Source organism: Mesoplodon densirostris, chromosome 3, assembly GCF_025265405.1.
Source record: "Mesoplodon densirostris isolate mMesDen1 chromosome 3, mMesDen1 primary haplotype, whole genome shotgun sequence".
Taxonomy (NCBI): domain Eukaryota; kingdom Metazoa; phylum Chordata; class Mammalia; order Artiodactyla; family Ziphiidae; genus Mesoplodon; species Mesoplodon densirostris.
The window spans coordinates 170531433-170544564 of NC_082663.1; positions in this window are offsets into that span (position 1 = coordinate 170531433).

The window sequence follows — 13132 nt, forward strand, 5'->3', positions numbered from 1 at the left end:
AAACATCAGATTCACCTGAGGAGCTAGTTAAATGAGAAGTTTCCATGACCTCGCTCCCAAGATTCCTTTTCAGTAGGTCATTTTTAATGTGTACATTGAATAGCGTTCTAAGGCAATTCTGCTGCAGACAGCCCACAGATCACACTCAGAAACAGTGCTTCCAAACCTTATCTAATGACACAGGGTGGACAGTGAGGCCAACGGAAGTGCCTCAATATTTTATCCCAACTCTGGTTGAATTGAAGTCAAAAGGTTTGCCTCTAGCTAGCTGTAAAAAAAAAAAAGAAAGAAAAAAAAAAGCTGAAGTAATAAAGTAGACTTTCTGAGCATTTGACATTTACATCTCAATTTCTCCTTTTAGGAACGTGACAGCGTTCTCACCTGGGAACTTCAGGCAACGCTGTTTTGCATTGAGAGTTTATTTTGCTTGGTAATTATTCACAAAATGTTTTACAGGGTATATTTGGTCTCCCCAGCTTGACTCTAAACTCCTGGCGTAGTTGGAAGGCTTTAAAAACACTTTTTTAATGACATGGAAAGAGAGAAAATGTGCTTAGTTCAGCACTGTTGACAAAAGTGCACCCAAGGTCACTCGACGTATATTTAATGCTGCCTCAGTCAGCTCTAAATCTGGAGTATGATTCCTTTTAAATTGGAGACCAGGAGTAGGAATATCAGGTGGAGAGTATTATCTTTCTAAATTTTAAAAAGCTTTTACTTCATAATCAGGGCAAGTTTCGCTTTAACGCAATGGTCCTCAAAATGAGGTCTACAACCAGCCAAATTAAAGTGACCTTATGGAAAATGCACATTCTCAGGCTCCTCCCAGACCCAATGAATCAGAAACTCTGGCAGTGCACCCAGACATATGAGTTTTAACAAGTTCTCCAGGGATTGCTTCTGTCTTAGTCAGCTAAGGCTACTATAACAAAATACCACAGACTAGTGCAGGTGGGATGGGGGGAATTAAACAAGAAACATTTATCGCTCACAGTTCTGGGGGCTGGGAAGTCCAAGATCAAGGTGCCGGCAGATTCGGTCCTTGGTGAGGGCTTTCTTCCTGGTTTGTAAATGGCCGCCTTCTTGATGTATACTCACGTGGCCTTTCCTAGATGCTCTCTCTCTCTCCCTCTTATAGGGGCATTAAATCCCACTGTGGGACTTCCTTGGCGGTCCAGTGGTTAAGACTCAGTGCTTCCACTGCAGGGGGTATGGGTTCGATCCCTGGTCGGGGAAGTTCCGCATGCCGCGAGGTGCGGCAAAAAAAAAAAAATCCTGTTATGGAAGGCCCCACCCTCAAGGCATAGTTTAAATCTAATTACCTCCCAAAGGCCTTACCTCCAAACACCATCACACTGGAGGTCAAGGTTTCAACATGTGAATTTGAGGACACATTCCCTCTGTAACACGTTCAAATGCACACTTAAATCTAAGACTGGGGTTGGAAGGGATGGAGGAAATCTGTCTTATTATGCATATTAAAAACAAATAAACAAAAAACACGAAGGCAATAAAATAGTAAAGCTAGCATGTAATCAAAGTGTACAATCTGCTTGCTAGAAAACACTATTCATAAAATAAATGTGCACGAAAAGAGATCCCCCACATACATGTATACAATAAATGCACAGAAACAAATGAAAATATTTCTGTTGCATTTTACAAAGTGCCTTGTCTCACTTGATCTCAGTGGAGTCTCCTAACTTCCCTGAGTTGAAAATTAAGTCCTATTACTTTCCTGTTTTACAGGTAACAACACGAAGTTCAGAGATGACCTGGGGCAAGTCACATTGGTACCCAAGCTGCCTAAATTCTGTATTCACTTCCCTCCACCAAAAAGCATTTCCTTCTTTTATTATAACAAATGAATTCCCCTGTTCCTTCACCCTGTTTCACAAGGATTGGGGTAAATGTTATCTTCCACAGCTCCTAGGTAGTTTGTTTGTTGTCTGCAGACCTTTTCTTCATTCACAAATTAACAGCTTGTCCTCATATTAACCAGATGGATGGCTGCACCTGGTTAATTGGAGTTGTAAGATGGATAAGTGGATTAAAGAGCACAGCAGCTGGAATGCTCACTGCTGGCCGGACATAATTAAGAAAGGAGGAGTGAGCAAGTTCTACTGGGGCTTCAGTGAGGGAAAGGCTCAGTGGACTGATTTCCTGGAACTGCTTCAATTACTAAATTATGAGAAGCGCTTGCTGCCGCATCGGGAGAACGTTGCAATTCTGCTGCTGAGAGAGCACAAATTCTGCTCTCTCCCTAAGATGTTCAGCATTGAAATCAATGTTTCACAGAGTGCGTCTATTGACCACCTGTCTCAGAATCATCTGGATGTTTATTAAAAATGCAGATTTCTGGACCTCATCCAAGACCCACTAATTTAGGGGGTGGGGGTTGATGGTGAGGACCAGGAATCTGTATTGTTAATAATCTCCCTCTAAAATTGTGAACCACTGACTTATTGCTATCCTCAAATATGTAGAATTTCTAGAATCACCTAAAAAAGACTGCACAATCCACACTTTGGGAACAGTAACTCTGGTAGAGCCCTTAGCTACCAAAACCTCCAGCAACTGAATCTCCAAAAGCCCAAAAGTCCTTGAGAAAGCAAAGAATCTATTGCCAGAATCCAAGTAGGTTTTGTCTCAGAAGCCTCCTGAGACACTTGTTAGAAATCCTCCACCTCAGCCCAGAAGTGGTGAATCAGAAACTCTGGGGATGGGGTACCCTCAGGATGAGTCTGAGGCATGCTGAAATTTGAGGACCACTGCTCTAGACCTGTTTGCTCAACTCTCAGTGCACATATGAATTCCCTGGAGATCTTGTTAAAATGCAAATTGTTTCAGTAGGTATGGGAACTAAAAATCTCCCAAGGGACGTTGATGCTGCTGGTTCATAGACCACACTTTGAGGAACAAAACTTTAGGTTATTTTTTATCTAATGGTATGAGATAAAATTCATATGTTAAAAAAAAAAAGCAGGTTCCTAGGCCTAGGCTGAAATGGTTATGTAATCAGCACACTCCAAGCACAGAAAGTGAGGCTGCTAAAATACTATCAGTTGGATTTGAGCTCTGAATACGAAGGATGAATTTGTACTGACTGGCCCACAGGCCATCCTCCAAAACCGTGATAACTAAGATCACAATTTTTTTTTTTTTTTTTTTTTTTTTGGTATTTTGGCTATGCTGTGCAGCATGCAGGATGGTTCCCTGACCAGGGATCGAATGCAGGCCTCTGCAGTGAAAGCACCAAGTCCTAACCACTAGACCACCAAGGGAACTCCCCTAAGATCACAGATTTTTATGTGGCTAGAAAAGGAAGCCAAAACTGGCTTCGCAAGGATCAAACTCTGATGCAATTTACAAACACTGTCACCAGTCAGCTAATAGGCTCTGATAAATTATACTAACTCTCTCTAGAGCAGACTCTGCTGTATAGACAGCTCTGGTCAGAGACTTGGGGACTTCTAGTTCTGACTCATGTCCCTTCACTGGGCCTTGATTTCCTCACATATTGAGTGATAGGTTTAGGGCCTTTGCCTACCCTTAAAAGTCTGTAGTTCTTAGGGCTTCCCTGGTGGCGCAGTGGTTGAGAGTCCACCTGCCGATGCAGGGAACCACGGGTTCGTGCCCCGGTCCGGGAAGATCCCACATGCCGTGGAGTGGCTGGGCCCGTGAGCCATGGCCGCTGAGCCTGTGTGTCCGGAGCCTGTGCTCCGCAACGGGAGAGGCCACAACAGTGAGAGGCCCGCGTACCGCAAAAAAAAAAAAAAAAAAAAAGTCTGTAGTTCTATGACCCGTTCAGTCCAATTGTTATACTTGCTATATTGCCTCTGGAGCTGAAGATTGCCACTGCCTACCCTTTGCACTTGAGTTCAGCGAAAGCACAGTTTTGTTCCTCTGAGTCAGCCTCTATTGCTGGTCCAGGGATCACAAACTTCTGCAACATGCGTATGATTTCAGACCCTATGTGTTTCTTGCGCTTGTACTTTTCACCTTTACCTTAGTATGTTTTCAATTATTCAGCCTTGATGTTCCATCACACTAAAACTCCTATTGGAATATTGTCACATAGAAGACTAGTTTGCCTGGCTGTCAAGGCTTTACTAAGTAGCCCATGTCTGTTGAGATGAGGTACGTACAAATTAGAGCGTGAGGATTTGCTTCTAATAGGGACCTACCAGAATAATTTGTGCAATAAAGACTTTGAATAGCTAGTAGGTTTATAGAATTTCTCTAGTGTAATTAGAAGAGGCATTGTTGTGTAATGAAGAAAATTAATTAGAACTAAGTGTTTAGGGAATGTCTGGTTAGGTAACCAAAGGCATATTCGCAGCCTAATTGTTTTTTGGCAGCTGGAGGCATGTTATACCCTTTCAGAGTGTTTAGTTAATGGATATTTTAACATGCCCCACTGTTTGCTTTTCCTTACATTTAAACTACTTCCCCATTAAAAAAAAAAAAACAGTTCATCAAAGGTTTGAACCAAGTATCTATCCCATTGGAAAAATGCCTCAGTTATCTGATTTATTTGATCATACTGTCTGCCAAATGTTCATCGTTTTCAGAGGAAGTCCATACTGAGAATAATTTGCATGCCCTCCTGCACCAAGTGTAATTATAGAGTTCTACTGTATGCTTATAAAGCACAAACACCAAAACATTTTCTAATATTTTTCCAATATTTCTTCTAACCTGCACCCAAGTTGCAAGTATTCTGTTTCAAGTCTTCTCTGGAACAAGGTAGAGCTTTGAAAATACAGTATGTTTTAAAATAAGATGGGGGCTTCCCTGGTGGTGCAGTGGTTAAGAATCTGCCTGCCAATGCAGGGGACACGGGATCGAGCCCTGGCCCAGGAAGATCCCACATGCCATGAAGCAACTAAGCCTGTGAGCCACAACTACTGAGCCTGTGCTCTGGAGCCTGCGAGCCACAGCTACAGAGTCTGCATGCTGCTGCTACTGAAGCCTGCACACCTAGAGCCTGTGCTCCGCAACATGAGAAGCCACCGCAATGAGAAGCCCGAGCACCACAACAAAGAGTATCCCCTGCTCACTGCAACTAGAGAAGGCCCGTGCGCAGCAATGAAGACCCAACGCAGCCAAAAATTAAAAATTAAAAAAAAAAGTATCAGTTATCCAGTTGGTTGATTATTTTTCTAATATGCATAAAAATTTGAAGTCAAATAGACATAGGTTCAAATCCTGGCTCTGTCACTTGCTATGAGATCTTTAGAAAATTATTTAAACTACCTAAGGCTTAGTTTCATGATCTGTAAATGAAGATAATAACTCTGGCATTATAGGGTTGAAGTGAAAATTAGACAAAATAATATATTTTATTAAATTAGGACATTTTTGGTTTCAGATGAGAGAAACCTGACATAAAATAACTTAAAATAGTAAGAGGGAAATAACGTTTATTTAGAATAATTTTATATTTCCAAAAGAATTACAAAAATATTAGTTTCCCTTGAGCCAGCTTCCCCAAATATAAACAAGGTCACTGCCATAAAATTATTAAAACCAGAAAATTAACATCGACAAAAATACCTTAATCCACAAACCTGATTCAAATTTTGGCAACCATCTCTTTTCTGGTTCAGGATCCCACATTGTACTTAGGCTTCATATCTCGTTGGTCTCCACCGCCTAGGAAAATTCCTCAACTTTCTTTATTTTCTTGACCTTGACAAGTTTGAAGAATATTAGCCAGTTATTTTATAGAAGTCTCTCAATTTGAGTTTGTCTGATATTGTCTCATGATTTGGATTGAAGTTATTCATTTTCAGTAAGAATACCACAGAAGTGATGTTGTACTCTTCTCAGTGCTTCAAGAGTCAATATGTCCCATTGCTATGATGTTAACTTTGATCACCTGGTCCAGGTGGTGTCTGTAAGTTTTCTTCACTATAGGGTTACTAATTTTTCCTTTGTAAATAACTATTCTGTGAGGTGATACCTTGTGACTGTACAAATATGCTTTTTCTCATCATAGTTTTGTCCACCCATAGTATCCATCAACGATTATTGCCTGCAACAATGATTACCACGGTGTTTGGCAAATGGTTTCTATTTCCACCATGCATTCTGCATTTATTAATTGGAATTTTACTGTAAGGAAGAGTTGTCCCATTTCCCTGACTCATTTATTCAATTATTTATTTACTGATGTATGGACTCACAAATATTTTATTCTATAGGATATAATCCATTACTACCTTTATTTTATTTTTATTTTATTTTATTGCTAAAATTGCCTTAGATTTGGTCATTGGGCGATCCTTCAAGTTGGGTTCCTGTGTCTTTTTTTTTTTTTTTGCGGTACGCGGGCCTCTCACTGCTGTGGCCTCTCCCGTTGCGGAGCACAGGCTCCGGACGCGCAGGCTCAGCAGCCATGGCTCACGGGCCTAGCCACTTCGCGGCATGCGGGATCTTCCCAGACTGGGGCACGAACCCGTGTCCCCTGCATCGGCAGGCGGACTCTCAACCACTGCACCACCAGGGAAGCCCCCTGTGTCTTTTTAACTTGCCTCTGTTATTCTTTGGGCCCTTCCTCACTTTCTGGCACCTATGCACATCTCATAATTCCAGCCCTGGAATGAGCCATTTCTCCAAGAAAACTTACATCATTGGGAAGTTCAAGGCAATGAAGCTGGCTTTAAGCACAGCTGAATCAAAGGGTTCAACTGATGTCACTAGGAATTCAAAGCTTTCTCTCAAACTTTTGGTTCTGCTTTTCTCAGTTTCATTCTTAGGTAAATGCTTACACATGGTGGATAAGATAGCTGCTGACACTTACCCTCACAACTGTTCTTCCTAAGAAAAAAGAGAAAACTACTCACAGTCACAGCGAAAGTCCCATGGAGAGGTCATATTAGCACAACTTGGGTGATATGCCCATCTCGGATCCAATCTCTTTGGCCAGGGAAATGCGGTATTCTGCCCAGGTATGTATCATATGGACACAGGCAGGGAGGAGGGGAGTTCAGTCCCATGAGACCACATGGAACAGCTTTTCCTCAAGAAAAGGGGGCTTCAATAAGATGTGGATGGGCTCCCACCATGCACAACATCTACAAGGCTCTTTGCTTAGTGAAGCACATAGTGAATATTACACAGTGACTTTTCCATCAACTCACTCTTCTGCCTCACTTCATCACTTCCATCTGAAAGCAGGCACATCTGAGATGAGATAAAATTCACATGAATCAAGTTGGTTACTTGTTGGCACTGCTGGCCAAAGGTTTTTTTAAGTAAAAAGATGAGTATAATGTTACAATGTGGAGGTCTCAACCTCCTATCTACAACAAAAGGCTACCTGGAATGGCTGAGGACTACTATTCTGGTTAACATTGTGGATGGTGTGCACATATATGTTTGCACGTGTGTGTATAACATTCAGAGTCACAGTTTTCAAAGATTTAGAGGTAGTGTGGCAGAACAGAAATAATAGGGCTTTAGATAAAAGTAGATCTCAGTTCCAGTTCCGCCCCTTGCTGTGCCTTGGGTGAGTTACTTAGTCTCCCTGAGCTTGTTTCATCTGTAAAATAGAATAATGCGTACCTCACATGATGTGAGGAATCAATGACATAATGCACGTAGAGCACCTAGCACAAGAGTAAGTGCACGAGAAAACTTTCAAATAAAATACAGGTAAAAATAAAGGAGATATATAGAAAAAATAAACTAGAACGGATGTCATCTTCCTTCAACAATAATACAGGCACCTCAGCATGTCCAAAACATCATTATAAGCATCAGCTATTGTTGAATTAAAAATATGAATGTTACCAGTTAACAAAATCTGCAGTGTGTATTTCTCTTTTTATGTTGCCTGAAAACAAACAAGCAAACAATAACAGCAAAACCTAGAGTGTGGAAAAGTAAACAACAGAGCGAGAAGGCAACCTACCGAATGGTAGAAAATATTTGTAAACCACGTATCAGATAAGGAGTTAATTTCCAAAATATATAAGGAGCTCATAGAACTTATTATCAAAAGACTAATAACCCAACGTTAATATTGGCTAAAGACTTGAATAGACATTTCTCCAAAGAAGACATACAAATGGCTAACAGGTATATGAAAAGATGCTCAATGTCATTAATCATCAGGGAAATGTAAATCAAAACCACATGAGATCATCTCACACCTGTTAGGATGGTCATTATCAGAAAAACAAAAGATAAGTGTTGGCAAGGACGTGGAGAAATTAAAACACTGTTGGCGGGAATTTAGTAATGGTGCAGCCACTATGGAAAACTGTGTGGAGATTCCTCAATAAAACTATGTGCAATCCATCAATTCCACTTCCAAGTATTTATCCAAAATAACTGAAATGGGGATCTCAAAGAGATATCTGTACTCTCATGTTCACTGCAGCATTATTCACAACAGCCAAGATGTAGAAACAACCTAAATATTCATCAACAGATAATGGATAAAGAAAACGTGGTATATCATACAATGGAATATTATTTGGTCTTTAAAAAGAAGGAAATCTTGCAATGTGACATAGGAGAATCTAAAGGATATTATGCTAAATCAAATAAGCCAGTCGCAGAGGACAAATACTGCATAATTCCACTTAAATGAGGTACCTAAAATAGTCGAGCTCACAGAAGCAGAGAGTAGAATGGTGCTTGCCAGGGGCTAAGGGGAGGGGGAAATGGGGAATTGCTACTCAATGGGCATAAAGTCTCAGTTATGCAAAATAAGTTCTAGAGATCTGCTGTACAACATTGTCCCCATGATTAACAATATTCTTTGGAAAATTAAATATTTATTAAGAGGGTAAATCCCATGCTAAGTGTTCTTACCAAAAACAAAACAAACAAAACCTAAGAGTGAAGAAGCCAAAGCCACAGGTCTAAATGTAGGTAGAGGGACTTCCCTGGTGGTCCAGTGGCTAAGACTCCACACTCCCAATACAGGAGGCCCAGGTTTGATCCCTGGTCAGGAAACTAGATCCCACATGCGACGAAAACCCCACATGCCGCAACTAAGACCTGATGCAGCCAAATAAATAAATAAATAAATAAATAAATATATATATATATATATATATATATTTTTTTTTTTTTTTTTTTTTGCGGTACGCGGGCGTCTCACTGTTGTGGCCTCTCCCGTTGCGGAGCACAGGCTCCGGACGCGCAGGCTCAGCGGCCATGGCTCACGGGCCCAGCCGCTCCGCGGCATATGGGATCCTCCCAGACCGGGGCACGAACCCATATCCCCTGCATCGGCAGGCGGACTCTCAACCACTGCGCCACCAGGGAGGCCCAATAAATATATTTTTTTAAATGTGGGTAGAGCAATGGGGCAGGGTATACATCTGTGTTGAGGGCTATGACACATGAGGGTTCCACTTTGTTAAACGTGGCTCCAACAGTCTCTCCATACTCAAAACCCCTTTAATACTTTCCTGGCATTTGTTTGTTAATGTTGATATGACGGTGGTTTAACGAGGCGGCTCTTTTAACATACAAGACGGAATATAAATCCAAATAAACGTCATCCCCTTCAAAATAGCTTCAGAGAAAAGATATATACTTGTTTCAGTGATGTTCCAAACTTCTGTGCCTAAAATTTTTCCCAAGACAAGATACTCAAAAATCAATTAAAATTTATTTAAATCCGAGACTAAATAGAGTGATCAAGTTTAATGAATCTGTTTGGCATTAAAACACTAAGGTAGGGCTTCAGGGGAAGATGGCGGAAGAGTAAGACGCGTAGATCACCTTCCTCCCCACAGATACATCAGAAGTACATCAACACGTGGAACAACTCCTACAGAACGCCTACTGAACGCTGACAGAAGACCTCAGACCTCCCAAAAGGCAAGAAACTCCCCACATACCTGGGTAGGGCAAAAGAAACAAGAATAAACAGAGACAAAAGAATAGGGACGGGACCTGCACCCGTGGGAGGGAGCCGTGAAGAAGGAAAGGTTTCCACACACTAGGAAGCCCCTTCGCAGGCGGAGACTGTGGGTGGCGCAGGGGGGAAGCTTCGGAATAGCGGAGGAAAGCGAAGCCACAGGGGTGCGGAGGGCAAAGCGGAGAGATTTCCACACAGAGGATCGGTGCCGACCAGCAGTCACCGGCCTGAGAGGCTTGTCTGCTCACCCGCCGGGGCGGCCGGGGCAGGGAGCTGAGGCTCGGGCTTCGGTCGGAGCGCAGGGAGAGGACTGGCGGCGTGAACACAGCCTGAAGGGGTTAGTGCGCCACGGCTAGCCGGGAGGGAGTCCGGGAAAAAGTCTAGACCTGCCGAAGAGGCAAGAGACTTTTTCTTCCCTCTTTCTTTCCAGAGACGGGCGCGAGCTGCAGCTAACAGCTCGGACACCAGAGACGGTCATCAGACGCTAAGGCTGCTGCTGCCGCCACCAAGAAGCCTGTGTGCGAGCACAGGTCACTCTCCACACCTCCCTTCCGTGGAGCCTGTGCAGCCCGCCACTGCCGGGGTCCCGGGATCGAGGGACAACTTCCCCGGGAGAGCGCACGGCTTGCCTCGGGCTGGCGCTACGTCACGACGGCCTCTGCCGCCGCAGACTCGCCCCACACTCTGTGCCCCTCCCTCCCCACGGCCTGAGTGAGCCGGAGCCCCTGCATCAGCGGCTCCTTTAACCCTGTCCTGTCTGAGCGAAGAACAGACGCCCTCCGGCGACCTACACGCAGAGGCGGAGCCAAATTCAAAGCTGAACCCCAGGAGCTGTGTGAACAAAGAAGAGAAAGGGAAATCTCTCCCAGCAGCCTCAGGAGCAGCGGATTAAGTCTCCACAAACAACTTGATGTACCCTGCACCTGTGGAATACCTGAATAGACAATGAATCATCCCAAATTGAGGAGGTGGACTTTGAGAGCAAGATTTATTATTTTTTCCCCTTTTCCTCTTTTTGTGAGTGTGTATGTGTATACTTCTGTGTGAGATTTTGTCTGTATAGCTTTGCTTTCACCATTTGTCATAGGGTTCTATCCGTCCTTTTTTTTGGGGGGGTTTGTTTTTTACGTAAAATTTTTTTTCTTAATAATTATTTTTTTATTTTAATAACTTTATTTTATTTTACCTCACTTTATTTTATTTTATTTTATCCTCTTTCTTTCTTTCTTTCTTTCTAATTTTTCTCCCTTTTATTCTGAGCCATGTGGATGAAAGGCTCTTGGTGCTGCAGCCAGGAGTCAGGGCTGTGCCTCTGAGGTGGGAGAGCCAACTTCAGGACACTGGTCCACAAGAGACCTCCCAGCTCCATGTAATATCAAACAGCGAAAATCTCCCAGACATCTCCATCTCAACACCAACACCCAGCTTCACTCAACGACCAGCAAGCTACAGTGCTGGACACCCTATGCCAAACAACTACCAAGACAGGAACACAACCCGATCCATTAGCACAGAGGCTGCCTAAAATCATAATAAGGCCGCAGACACACCAAAACATACCACCAGACGTGGACCTGCCCACCAGAAAGACAAGATCCAGCCTCATCCACCAGAACACAGGCACTAGTCCCCTCCAACAGGAAGCCTACACAACCCACTGAACCAACTTTAGCCACTGGGGACAGACACCAAAAACATCAGGAACTACGAACCTGCAGCCTGCAAAAAGGAGACCCCAAACACAGTAAGATAAGCAAAATGAGAAGACAGAAAAACACACAGCAGGTGAAGGAACAAGATAAAAACCCACCAGACCTAACAAATGAAGAGGAAATAGGCAGTCTACCTGAAAAAGAATTCAGAATAATGATAGTAAAGATGATCCAAAATCTTGGAAATAGAATAGAGAAAATGCAAGAAACATTTAACAAGGACCCAGAAGAACTAAAGATGAAACAAGTAACAATGAACAATACAATAAATGAAATTAAAAATACTCTAGAAGGGATCAATAGCAGAATAACTGAGGCAGAGGAACAGATAAGTGACCTGGAAGATAAAATAGTGAAAATAACTACTGGAGAGCAGAATAAAGAAAAAAGAATGAAAAGAACTGAGGACAGTATCAGAGACCTCTGGGACAACATTAAACTCACCAACATTCGAATTATAGGGGTCCCAGAAGAAGAAGAGAAAAAGAAAGGGACTGAGAAAATATTTGAAGAGATTATAGTTGAAAACATCCCTAATATGGGAAAGGAAATAGTTAATCAAGTTCAGGAGGCACAGAGAGTCCCATTCAGGATAAACTGAAGGAGACACATGCCAAGACACATATTAATCAAACTGCCAAAAATTAAATACAAAGAAAACATATTAAAAGCAGCAAGGGAAAAACAACAAATAACATACAACGGAATCCCCATAAGGTTAACAGCTGATCTTTCAGCAGAAACTCTGCAAGCCAGAAGGGACTGGCAGGACACATTTAAAGGGATAAAGGAGAAAAACGTACAACCAAGATTACTCTACCCAGCAAGGATCTCATTCAGATTTCATGGAGAAATTAAAAACTTTATAGACAAGCAAAAGCTGAGAGAGTTCAGCACCACCAAACCAGCTTTACAACAAATGCTAAAGGATCTTCTCTAGGCAAGAAACACAAGAGAAGGAAAAGACCTACAATAATAAAACCAAAACAATTAAGAAAATGGGAATAGGAACATACATATCGATAATTACCTTAAATGTAAATGGATTAAATGCTCCCACCAAAAGACACAGACTGGCTGAATGAATATAAAAACAAGACCCATATATATGCTGTCTATAAGAGACCCACTTCAGATCTAGAGACACATACAGACTGAAAGTGAGGGTATGGAAAAAGATATTCCATGCAAATGGAAACCAAAAGAAAGCTGGAGTAGCAATTCTCATATCAGACAAAATAGACTTTAAAATAAAGACTATTAGAAGAGACAAAGAAGGACACTACATAATGATCAAGGGATCGATCCAAGAAGAATATATAACAATTGTAAATATTTATGCACCCAACATAGGAGCACCTCAATACATAAGGCAAATACTAACAGCCATAAAAGGGGAAATCGACAGTAACACATTCATAGTAGGGAACTTTAACACCCCACTTTCACCAATGGACAGATCATCCAAAATGAAAATAAACAAGGAAACACAAGCTTTAAATGATACATTAAACAAGATGGACTTAATTGA